Source organism: Anser brachyrhynchus (genome assembly GCF_964034855.1).
Source record: "Anser brachyrhynchus genome assembly, chromosome: Z".
NCBI lineage: Eukaryota > Metazoa > Chordata > Aves > Anseriformes > Anatidae > Anser > Anser brachyrhynchus.
Genome location: NC_137697.1, coordinates 51,513,239 through 51,526,166, shown reverse-complemented (window position 1 = coordinate 51,526,166; position 12,928 = coordinate 51,513,239). Strand labels below are relative to the sequence as shown.

Genomic DNA, 12,928 nt, shown 5'->3' with positions numbered 1-12,928 from the left:
AGCACTGCTCGTAGCATTCATAGTAAAAGCCCCAATATACGGCCTACACTTCTGACTGCCAAAAGCCCACGTAGAAGCACCCATCGCAGGCTCAATACTCCTCGCCGCCCTACTACTAAAGCTAGGAGGATACGGAATTATACGAGTCACTCTATTTATGGGCCCACTGTCCAACTTCCTGCACTACCCCTTCCTAACCCTGGCCCTATGAGGCGCCCTAATGACTAGCTCAATCTGCCTACGACAGACAGACCTAAAATCACTAATCGCTTATTCATCCGTTAGCCACATAGGCCTAGTTATCGCCGCAGGAATAATCCAAACCCACTGATCATTCTCAGGGGCAATGATCCTAATAATTTCCCATGGACTAACTTCCTCCATACTATTCTGCCTAGCCAACACAAACTATGAACGTACGCACAGCCGAATTCTACTACTCACACGAGGCCTACAACCTCTCCTACCACTCATAGCTACCTGATGATTGCTGGCCAATCTAACAAACATAGCCTTACCCCCAACAACAAACCTCATAGCAGAGCTAACCATTATAATCACCTTATTCAACTGATCTGCCTTCACGATCATCCTAACAGGAATCGCAACCCTACTAACCGCCTCCTACACCTTATTCATACTACTAATGACCCAACGAGGCTCAATCCCCTCCCACATCACATCTATGCAAAACTCAACCACGCGAGAACACCTGCTCATAACACTCCACATTATCCCAATATTCCTCCTAATCCTCAAACCCGAACTGATCTCCGGAATCCCCTCATGCAAGTATAGTTTAAACCAAACATTAGACTGTGATTCTAAGAATAGAAGTTCAAACCTTCTTACCTGCCGAGGGGAGGGTTTAACCAACAAGAGCTGCTAACTCTTACATCTGAGCCTAAAACCTCAGCCCCCTTACTTTTAAAGGATAACAGCAATCCACTGGTCTTAGGAACCACCCATCTTGGTGCAAATCCAAGTAAAAGGAGTGAACCCCACACTACTAATCAACTCCCTCACACTACTCACGCTGACAATCCTCCTAACCCCAATCATCCTGCCATTTCTATTTAAAAACTTTAAAAACACCCCACAAGCCACCACCCGCGCTGTTAAAACCGCATTCCTAATTAGCCTAGCCCCTACAACCGCATTCATCTACTCGGGAGTAGAATCTGTCACCTGCCACTGGGAGTGAAAATTCATTATAAACTTTAAAATCCCCCTGAGCCTAAAAATAGACCAATACTCAATAACATTTCTTCCAATCGCCCTATTTGTAACATGATCAATCCTACAATTCGCCATATGATACATGGCCTCAGAGCCATACGTAACAAAATTTTTCACCTACCTACTGACATTCCTAGTCGCCATACTCCTCCTAACAACCGCAAACAACATATTCCTCCTATTCGTAGGCTGGGAAGGAGTAGGAATCATGTCCTTCCTTCTCATCGGCTGATGACAAGGCCGAGCAGATGCCAACACCGCCGCCCTACAAGCCGTAATCTACAACCGAATCGGAGACATCGGACTGATCCTGAGCATAGCATGACTAGCTTCAACATTCAACACCTGAGAGATCCAACAAGCCGTACACCCCCACCAAACCCCAATCCTCCCCCTCATAGGATTAATCCTCGCAGCCGCAGGAAAATCCGCCCAATTTGGACTCCACCCATGACTGCCCGCAGCAATAGAAGGCCCCACCCCAGTATCAGCCCTACTGCACTCCAGTACCATAGTAGTAGCCGGAATCTTCCTGCTCATCCGCATGCACCCCCTGCTAGCCACCAACCACACAGCCCTAACCGCCTGCCTATGCCTAGGTGCTCTATCAACCCTATTCGCTGCCACATGCGCCCTAACCCAAAATGACATCAAAAAAATCATTGCTTTCTCAACATCCAGCCAACTAGGACTAATAATAGTCACTATCGGACTAAACCTCCCACAACTAGCCTTCCTACACATCTCAACCCATGCCTTCTTTAAAGCCATACTATTCCTATGCTCAGGGTCTATCATCCACAACCTAAACGGAGAACAAGATATCCGAAAGATAGGAGGCCTACAGAAAATACTCCCAGTCACTACTTCCTGCCTAACCATCGGAAACCTGGCGCTGATAGGAACCCCATTCCTAGCCGGATTCTACTCAAAAGACCTCATCATCGAAAGCTTAAACACATCATACCTAAATACTTGAGCCCTACTCCTAACCCTTATAGCCACAGCATTCACCGCAACCTACAGCATCCGCATAACCATCCTAGTCCAAGCTGGACAAACCCGAATCCCCCCAATAGTATCAATAAACGAAAACAACCCACTAATCACCGCCCCCCCTAACCCGACTCGCCCTAGGCAGCATTACAGCAGGAATAATCATTACCTCTTTCATCACACCAACCAAAACCCCCCCAATAACCATACCCCTTATCACCAAAACCGCTGCCATCCTCATAACAATCCTGGGAATCATCCTAGCCCTAGAACTATCGAACATAACACACACCCTCACTCACCCCAAACCAAACCCCCTCATAAACTTCTCCTCTGCATTAGGGTACTTCAACCCCCTAGTACACCGATTCTTCTCCAAAAACCTACTAGAAAAGGGACAAAACATTGCCCTACACTTGATCGACCTCTCCTGACTCAAAAAAATAGGGCCAGAGGGCCTTGCTGAACTACAAGTAGCCGCAAGCAAAGCCGCAACCTCAATACACACAGGGCTAATTAAGGCCTACCTAGGATCCTTCGCCCTCTCCATCCTGGTAATAATCCTAATAACACACAGACTCACTAATGGCCCCTAACATCCGCAAATCCCATCCCCTACTAAAAATAATCAACAACTCCCTAATCGACCTACCCGCCCCCTCCAACATCTCTGCCTGATGAAACTTCGGCTCCCTTCTAGCCATCTGCTTAGCCACACAAATCCTAACAGGCCTGCTACTAGCCATACACTACACCGCAGACACTTCACTCGCCTTCTCCTCAGTAGCTCACACATGCCGAGACGTCCAGTACGGATGGCTCATCCGCAACCTCCACGCCAACGGTGCTTCGCTCTTCTTTATCTGCATCTACTTACACATCGGACGAGGCCTCTACTACGGCTCCTACCTATACAAAGAAACCTGAAACACAGGAGTAATCCTCCTACTCACCCTAATAGCAACTGCCTTCGTAGGGTATGTCCTCCCATGAGGACAAATGTCATTCTGAGGGGCCACCGTAATCACCAACCTATTCTCAGCCATCCCGTACATTGGGCAAACTCTAGTAGAATGAGCCTGAGGAGGATTCTCAGTAGACAATCCAACCTTAACCCGATTCTTCGCCATCCACTTCCTACTGCCCTTCCTAATTGCAGGAATCACCCTAGTCCACCTAACCTTCCTACACGAATCAGGCTCAAATAACCCACTAGGAATCGTATCAGACTGCGACAAAATCCCATTCCACCCATACTTCTCCATTAAAGACAGCTTAGGGCTTACCCTAATAATCACCCCTCTAATAGCACTAGCCCTATTTTCACCGAATCTCTTGGTTCTTGGAATCCTAGTTGGGAGTGGTTGGCCACATGAGATGTACAGGATTTTTACCTGTGATTTAGTCATGACAAGGCTATGTAATTGGTTTACTAACGTCTCATAAGAAAGAAGCATGAGCGGTTAATGCAGTTGGCTTGAAACCCATCCCCAGTGGTGCCAGTGCACTCTCTGAACTCACTGAAGTGCATCCCCAGTGGTGCCAGTGCGCTCTCTGGAGTCACAGCACTGCATCCCCAGTGGTGCCAGTGCACTCTCTGGACTCACTGCACTGCATCCCCAGTGGTGCCAGTGCAATCTCTGGACTCACTGCAGAGCATCCCCAGTGGTGCCAGTGCACTCTGTGGACTCACTGTAGTGCATCCCCAGTGGTGCCAGAGCTCTCTCTGGACTCACTGCACTGCATCCCCAGTGGTGCCAGTGCACTCTCTGGACTCACTGCACTGCATCCCCAGTGGTGCCAGTGCACTCTCTGGACTCACTGCACTGCATCCCCAGTGGTGCCAGTGCACTCTCTGGACTCACTGCAGTGCATCCCCAGTGGTGCCAGTGCACTCTCTGGACTCACTGCACTGCATCCCCAGTGGTGCCAGTGCAATCTCTGGACTCACTGCACTGCATCCCCAGTGGTGCCAGTGCACTCTGTGGACTCACTGAAGTGCATCCCCAGTGGTGCCAGTGCACTCTCTGGACTCACTGCAGTACATCCCCAGTGGTGCCAGTGCACTCTCTGGACTCACTGCAGTGCATCCCCAGTGGTGCCAGTGCACTCTCTGGACTCACTGCACTGCATCCCCAGTGGTGCCAGTGCACTCTCTGGGCTCACAGCACTGCATCCCCAGTAGTGCCAGTGCACTCTCTGGACTCACTACAGTGCATCCCCAGTGGTGCCAGTGCACTCTCTGGACTCACTGCACTGCATCCCCACTGCTGCCAGTGAACTCTCTGGACTCACTGCAGTGCATCCCCAGTGGTGCCAGTGCACTCTCTGGACTCACTGCACTGCATCACCAGTGGTGCCAGTGTACTCTCTGGACTCACTGCACTGCATCCCCAGTGGTGCCAGTGCACTCTCTCGAGTCACTGCACTACATCCCCAGTGGTTCCAGTGCACTCACTGGACTCACTGTACTGCATCATCAGTGGTGCCAGTGCACTCTCTGGACTTACTGCACTGCATCCCCAGTGGTGCCAGTGCACTCTCTGGACTCACTGCACTGCAGGCCCAGTGGTGCCAGTGCACTCACTGGACTCACTGTACTGCATCACCAGTGGTGCCAGTGCACTCTCTGGACTCACTGCAGTGCATCCCCAGTGGTGCCAGTGCACTCTCTGGACTCACTGAAGTGCATTCTCATTGGTGCCAGTGCACTCTCTGGGCTCACTGAAGGGCATCCCCAGTGGTGCCAGTACACTCACTGGACTCACTGCACTGCATCCCCAGTGGTGCCAGTGCACTCTCTGGACTCACTGCACTGCATCCCCAGTGGTGCCAGTGCACTCTCTGGACTCACTGAAGTGCGTCCCCAGTGGTGCCAGTGCACTCTCTGGACTCACTGCACTGCATCCCCAGTGGTGCCAGTGCACTCTCTGGACTCACTGAAGTGCATCCCCAGTGGTGCCAGTGCACTCTCTGGACTCACTGTACTGCATCCCCAATGGTGACAGTGCACTCTCTGGACTCACTGCAGTGCACTCCCAGTGGTGCCAGTGCACTCTCTGGACTCATTGCAGTGCATCCCCAGTGGTGCCAGTGCACTCTCTGGAGTCACAGCACTGCATCCCCAGTGGTGCCAGTGCACTCTCTGGACTCACTGCACTGCATCCCCAGTGGTGCCAGTGCACTCTCTGGACTCACTGCACTGCATCACCATTGGTGCCAGTGCACTCTCTGGACTCACTGCAGGGCATCCCCAGTGGTGCCAGTGCACTCCCTGGACTCACTGTACTGCACCCCCAGTGGTGCCAGTGCACTCACTGGACTGACTGCACTGCATCCCCAGTGGTGCCAGTGCACTCACTGGACTCACTGGACACATCCCCAGTGGTGCCAGTGCACTCTCTGGACTCACTGCACTGCATCCCCAGTGGTGCCAGTGCACTCTCTGCACTCACTGCACTGCATCCCCAGTGGTGCCAGTTTACTCACTGGACTGACTGCACTGCATCCCCAGTGGTGCCAGTGCACTCACTGGACACACTGTACTGCTTCACAGGTGGTGCCAGTGCACTCTCTGCACTCACTGCACAGCATCCCCAGTGGTGCCAGTGCATTCACTGGACTCACTGGACTGCATCCCCAGTGGTGCCAGAGCACTCTCTGGACTCACTGCACTGCATCCCCAGTGGTGCCAGTGCACTCTCTGGAATCACTGCACTGCATCCCCAGTGGTGCCAGTGCACTCTCTGGACTCACTGCACTGCATCCCCAGTGGTGCCAGTGCACTCTCTGGACTCACTGCACTCTATCCCCAGTGGTGCCAGTGCACTCTCTGGACTCACTGCACTGCATCCCGAGTAGTGCCAGTGCACTCTCTGGAGTCACTGCACTGCACCCTGAGTGGTGCCAGTGCACTCTCTGGACTCACTGCAGTGCATCCCCAGTGGTGCCAGTGCACTCTCTGGACTCACTGTACTGCATCCCCAGTGGTGCCAGTGCACTCTCTGGACTCACTGCACTGCATCCCCAGTGGTGCCAGTGCACTCTCTGGACTCACTGTACTGCATCCCCAGTGGTGCCAGTGCAATCTCTGGACTCACTGCAGTGCATCACCAGTGGTGCCAGTGCACTCTCTGGACTCACTGCACTGCATCCCCAGTGGTGCCAGTGCACTCTCTGGACTCACTGCAGTGCATCGCCAGTGGTGCCAGTGAACTCTCTGGACTCACTGTACTGCAACCCCAATGGTGCCAGTGCACTCTCTGGACTCACTGCACTGCATCCCCAGTGGTGCCAGTGCACTCTCTGGACTCACTGTACTGCATCCCCAGTGGTGCCAGTGCACTCTCTGGACTCACTGCAATGCATCCCCAGTGGTGCCAGTGCACTCTCTGGACTCACTGAAGTGCATCCCCAGTGGTGCCAGTGCACTCTCTGGACTCACTGCACTGCATCACCAGTGGTGCCAGTGCACTCTCTGGACTCACTGCACTGCATCCCCAGTGGTGCCAGTGCACTCTCTGGACTCACTGCACTGCATCCCCAGTGGTGCCAGTGAAGTCTTTGGACTCACTGCACTGCATCCCCAGTGGTGCCAGTGCACTCTCTGGAGTCACTGAAGTGCATCCCCAGTGGTGCCAGTGCACTCTCTGGACTCACTGCACTGCATCCCCAGTGGTGCCAGTGCACTCTCTGGACTCACTGTACTGCATCCCCAGTGGTGCCAGTGCACTCTCTGGACTCACTGTACTGCATCCAAAGTGGTGCTAGTGCACTCTCTGGACTCACTGCACTGCATCCCCAGTGGTGCCAGTGCACTCTCTGGACTCACTGCACTGCATCCCCAGTGGTGCCAGTGCATTCTCTGGACTCACTGCACTGCATCCCCAGTGGTGCCAGTGCACTCTCTGGACTCACGGTACTGCATCTCCAGTGGTGCCAGTGCACTCTCTGGACTCACTGCAGTGCATCCCCAGTGGTGCCAGTGCACTCTCTGCACTCACTGCACTGCATCCCCAGTGGTGCCAGTGCACTCTCTGGACTCACTGCACTGCATCCCCAGTGGTGCCAGTGCACTCTCTGGACACACTGTACTGCATCCCCAGTGCCGCCAGTGCACTCTCTGGACTCACTGCAGTGCATCCCCAGTGGTGCCAGTGCACTCTCTGGACTCACTGAGGTGCATCCCCAGTGGTGCCAGTGCACTCTCTGGAGTCACTGAAGTGCATCTCCAATGGTGCCAGTGCACTCTCTGGACTCACTGCACTGCATCCCCAGTGGTGCCAGTGCACTCTCTGGACTCACTGTACTGCATCCCCACTGGTCCAGTGCACTCTCTGGACTCACTGCTCTGCATCCCCAGTGGTGCCAGTGCACTCTCTGGACTCACTGCAATGCATCCCCAGTGGTGCCAGTGCACTCTCTGGACTCATTGCAGTGCATCCCCAGTGGTGCCAGTGCACTCTCTGGACTCACTGCACTGCATCCCCAGTGGTGCCAGTGCACTCTCTGGACTCACTGCACTGCAACCCCAGTGGTGCCAGTGCACTCTCTGGAGTCACTGAAGTGCATCCCCAGTGGTGCCAGTGCACTCTCTGGACTCACTGCACTGCATCCCCAGTGGTGCCAGTGCACTCTCTGGACTCACTGAAGTGCATCCCCAGTGGTGCCAGTGCACTCTCTGGACTCACTGTACTGCATCCCCAATGGTGACAGTGCACTCTCTAGACTCACTGCAGTGCATCCCCAGTGGTGCCAGTGCACTCTCTGGACTCATTGCAGTGCATCCCCAGTGGTGCCAGTGCACTCTCTGGAGTCACAGCACTGCATCCCCAGTGGTGCCAGTGCACTCTCTGGACTCACTGCACTGCATCCCCAGTGGTGCCAGTGCACTCTCTGGACTCACTGCACTGCATCACCATTGGTGCCAGTGCACTCTCTGGACTCACTGCAGGGCATCCCCAGTGGTGCCAGTGCACTCTCTGGACTCACTGTACTGCATCCCCAGTGGTGCCAGTGCACTCTCTGGACTCACTGCAGTGCATCCCCAGTGGTGCCAGTGCACTCTCTGGACTCACTGCACTGCATCCCCAGTGGTGCCAGTGCAATCTCTGGACTCACTGCACTGCATCCCCAGTGGTGCCAGTGCACTCTCTGGACTCACTGCACTGCATCCCCAGTGGTGCCAGTGCACTCTCTGGACTCACTGCACTGCATCACCAGTGGTGCCAGTGCACTCTCTGGACTCACTGCAGTGCATCCCCAGTGGTGCCAGTGCACTCTCTGGACTCACTGCACTGCATCCCCAGTGGTGCCAGTGCAATCTCTGGACTCACTGCACTGCATCCCCAGTGGTGCCAGTGCACTCTGTGGACTCACTGAAGTGCATCCCCAGTGGTGCCAGTGCACTCTCTGGACTCACTGCAGTACATCCCCAGTGGTGCCAGTGCACTCTCTGGACTCACTGCAGTGCATCCCCAGTGGTGCCAGTGCACTCTCTGGACTCACTGCACTGCATCCCCAGTGGTGCCAGTGCACTCTCTGGACTCACAGCACTGCATCCCCAGTAGTGCCAGTGCACTCTCTGTACTCACTACAGTGCATCCCCAGTGGTGCCAGTGCACTCTCTGGACTCACTGCACTGCATCCCCACTGCTGCCTGTGAACTCTCTGGACTCACTGCAGTGCATCCCCAGTGGTGCCAGTGCACTCTCTGGACTCACTGCACTGCATCAGCAGTGGTGCCAGTGTACTCTCTGGACTCACTGCACTGCATCCCCAGTGGTGCCAGTGCACTCTCTCGAGTCACTGCACTACATCCCCAGTGGTTCCAGTGCACTCACTGGACTCACTGTACTGCATCATCAGTGGTGCCTGTGCACTCTCTGGACTTACTGCACTGCATCCCCAGTGGTGCCAGTGCACTCTCTGGACTCACTGCACTGCAGGCCCAGTGGTGCCAGTGCACTCACTGGACTCACTGTACTGCATCACCAGTGGTGCCAGTGCACTCTCTGGACTCACTGCAGTGCATCCCCAGTGGTGCCAGTGCACTCTCTGGACTCACTGAAGTGCATTCTCAGTGGTGCCAGTGCACTCTCTGGAGTCACTGAAGTGCATCCCCAGTGGTGCCAGTGCACTCTCTGGACTCACTGCACTGCATCCCCAGTGGTGCCAGTGCACTCTCTGGACTCACTGTACTGCATCCCCAGTGGTGCCAGTGCACTCTCTGGACTCACTGTACTGCATCCCCAGTGGTGCTAGTGCACTCTCTGGACTCACTGCACTGCATCCCCAGTGGTGCCAGTGCACTCTCTGGACTCACTGCACTGCATCCCCAGTGGTGCCAGTGCACTCTCTGGACTCACTGCACTGCATCCCCAGTGGTGCCAGTGCACTCTCTGGACTCACTGCACTGCATCCCCAGTGGTGACAGTGCACTCTCTTGACTCACTGCAGTGCATCCCCAGTGGTGCCAGTGCACTCTCTGCACTCACTGCACTGCATCCCCAGTGGTGCCAGTGCACTCTCTGGACTCACGGTACTGCATCCCCAGTGGTGCCAGTGCACTCTCTGGACTCACTGCAGTGCATCCCCAGTGGTGCCAGTGCACTCTCTGCACTCACTGCACTGCATCCCCAGTGGTGCCAGTGCACTCTCTGGACTCACTGCACTGCATCCCCAGTGGTGCCAGTGCACTCTCTGGACACACAGTACTGCATCCCCAGTGCCGCCAGTGCACTCTCTGGACTCACTGCAGTGCATCCCCAGTGGTGCCAGTGCACTCTCTGGACTCACTGAGGTGCATCCCCAGTGGTGCCAGTGCACTCTCTGGAGTCACTGAAGTGCATCTCCAATGGTGCCAGTGCACTCTCTGGACTCACTGCACTGCATCCCCAGTGGTGCCAGTGCACTCTCTGGACTCACTGTACTGCATCCCCACTGGTCCAGTGCACTCTCTGGACTCACTGCTCTGCATCCCCAGTGGTGCCAGTGCACTCTCTGGACTCACTGCAATGCATCCCCAGTGGTGCCAGTGCACTCTCTGGACTCATTGCAGTGCATCCCCAGTGGTGCCAGTGCACTCTCTGGACTCACTGCACTGCATCCCCAGTGGTGCCAGTGCACTCTCTGGACTCACTGCACTGCAACCCCAGTGGTGCCAGTGCACTCTCTGGAGTCACTGAAGTGCATCCCCAGTGGTGCCAGTGCACTCTCTGGACTCACTGCACTGCATCCCCAGTGGTGCCAGTGCACTCTCTGGACTCACTGAAGTGCATCCCCAGTGGTGCCAGTGCACTCTCTGGACTCACTGCACTGCATCCCCAGTGGTGCCAGTGCACTCTCTGGACTCACTGAAGTGCATCCCCAGTGGTGCCAGTGCACTCTCTGGACTCACTGCACTGCATCCCCAGTGGTGCCAGTGCACTCTCTGGACTCACTGCACTGCATCCCCAGTGGTGCCAGTGCAATCTCTGGACTCACTGCACTGCATCCCCAGTGGTGCCAGTGCACTCTCTGGACTCACTGCACTGCATCCCCAGTGGTGCCAGTGCACTCTCTGGACTCACTGCACTGCATCACCAGTGGTGCCAGTGCACTCTCTGGACTCACTGCAGTGCATCCCCAGTGGTGCCAGTGCACTCTCTGGACTCACTGCACTGCATCCCCAGTGGTGCCAGTGCAATCTCTGGACTCACTGCACTGCATCCCCAGTGGTGCCAGTGCACTCTGTGGACTCACTGAAGTGCATCCCCAGTGGTGCCAGTGCACTCTCTGGACTCACTGCAGTACATCCCCAGTGGTGCCAGTGCACTCTCTGGACTCACTGCAGTGCATCCCCAGTGGTGCCAGTGCACTCTCTGGACTCACTGCACTGCATCCCCAGTGGTGCCAGTGCACTCTCTGGACTCACAGCACTGCATCCCCAGTAGTGCCAGTGCACTCTCTGTACTCACTACAGTGCATCCCCAGTGGTGCCAGTGCACTCTCTGGACTCACTGCACTGCATCCCCACTGCTGCCTGTGAACTCTCTGGACTCACTGCAGTGCATCCCCAGTGGTGCCAGTGCACTCTCTGGACTCACTGCACTGCATCAGCAGTGGTGCCAGTGTACTCTCTGGACTCACTGCACTGCATCCCCAGTGGTGCCAGTGCACTCTCTCGAGTCACTGCACTACATCCCCAGTGGTTCCAGTGCACTCACTGGACTCACTGTACTGCATCATCAGTGGTGCCTGTGCACTCTCTGGACTTACTGCACTGCATCCCCAGTGGTGCCAGTGCACTCTCTGGACTCACTGCACTGCAGGCCCAGTGGTGCCAGTGCACTCACTGGACTCACTGTACTGCATCACCAGTGGTGCCAGTGCACTCTCTGGACTCACTGCAGTGCATCCCCAGTGGTGCCAGTGCACTCTCTGGACTCACTGAAGTGCATTCTCAGTGGTGCCAGTGCACTCTCTGGGCTCACTGCAGGGCATCCCGAGTGGTGCCAGTACACTCACTGGACTCACTGCACTGCATCCCCAGTGGTGCCAGTGCACTCTCTGGACTCACTGCACTGCAACCCCAGTGGTGCCAGTGCACTCTCTGGAGTCACTGAAGTGCGTCCCCAGTGGTGCCAGTGCACTCTCTGGACTCACTGCACTGCATCCCCAGTGGTGCCAGTGCACTCTCTGGACTCACTGAAGTGCATCCCCAGTGGTGCCAGTGCACTCTCTGGACTCACTGTACTGCATCCCCAATGGTGACAGTGCACTCTCTGGACTCACTGCAGTGCATCCCCAGTGGTGCCAGTGCACTCTCTGGACTCACTGAAGTGCATCCCCAGTGGTGCCAGTGCACTCTCTGGACTCACTGCACTGCATCCCCAGTGGTGCCAGTGCACTCTCTGGACACACTGTACTGCATCCCCAGTGCCGCCAGTGCACTCTCTGGACTCACTGCAGTGCATCCCCAGTGGTGCCAGTGCACTCTCTGGACTCACTGAGGTGCATCCCCAGTGGTGCCAGTGCACTCTCTGGAGTCACTGAAGTGCATCTCCAATGGTGCCAGTGCACTCTCTGGACTCACTGCACTGCATCCCCAGTGGTGCCAGTGCACTCTCTGGACTCACTGTACTGCATCCCCACTGGTCCAGTGCACTCTCTGGACTCACTGCTCTGCATCCCCAGTGGTGCCAGTGCACTCTCTGGACTCATTGCAATGCATCCCCAGTGGTGCCAGTGCACTCTCTGGACTCATTGCAGTGCATCCCCAGTGGTGCCAGTGCACTCTCTGGACTCACTGCACTGCATCCCCAGTGGTGCCAGTGCACTCTCTGGACTCACTGCACTGCAACCCCAGTGGTGCCAGTGCACTCTCTGGAGTCACTGAAGTGCATCCCCAGTGGTGCCAGTGCACTCTCTGGACTCACTGCACTGCATCCCCAGTGGTGCCAGTGCACTCTCTGGACTCACTGAAGTGCATCCCCAGTGGTGCCAGTGCACTCTCTGGACTCACTGTACTGCATCCCCAATGGTGACAGTGCACTCTCTAGACTCACTGCAGTGCATCCCCAGTGGTGCCAGTGCACTCTCTGGACTCATTGCAGTGCATCCCCAGTGGTGCCAGTGCACTCTCTGGAGTCACTGAAGTGCATCCCCAGTGGTGCCAGTGCACTCTCTGGACTCACTGCACTGCATCACCATT

At 55.5% G+C, this 12,928-nt stretch overlaps 1 long non-coding RNA gene across 1 annotated transcript in view; it reads right to left on the bottom strand.

Moving 5' to 3' along the window:
• Window positions 1-1,361: 1,361 nt before the first annotated feature.
• The window catches only part of LOC308185590, a 308,961-nt gene continuing 297,394 nt past the window's right edge, over window positions 1,362-12,928 (bottom strand). Inside the window, exon 3 of the long non-coding RNA XR_013943489.1 lies at window positions 1,362-3,567. This is a non-coding gene — a long non-coding RNA (uncharacterized lncRNA). The remainder of the gene's footprint in view (window positions 3,568-12,928) is intronic.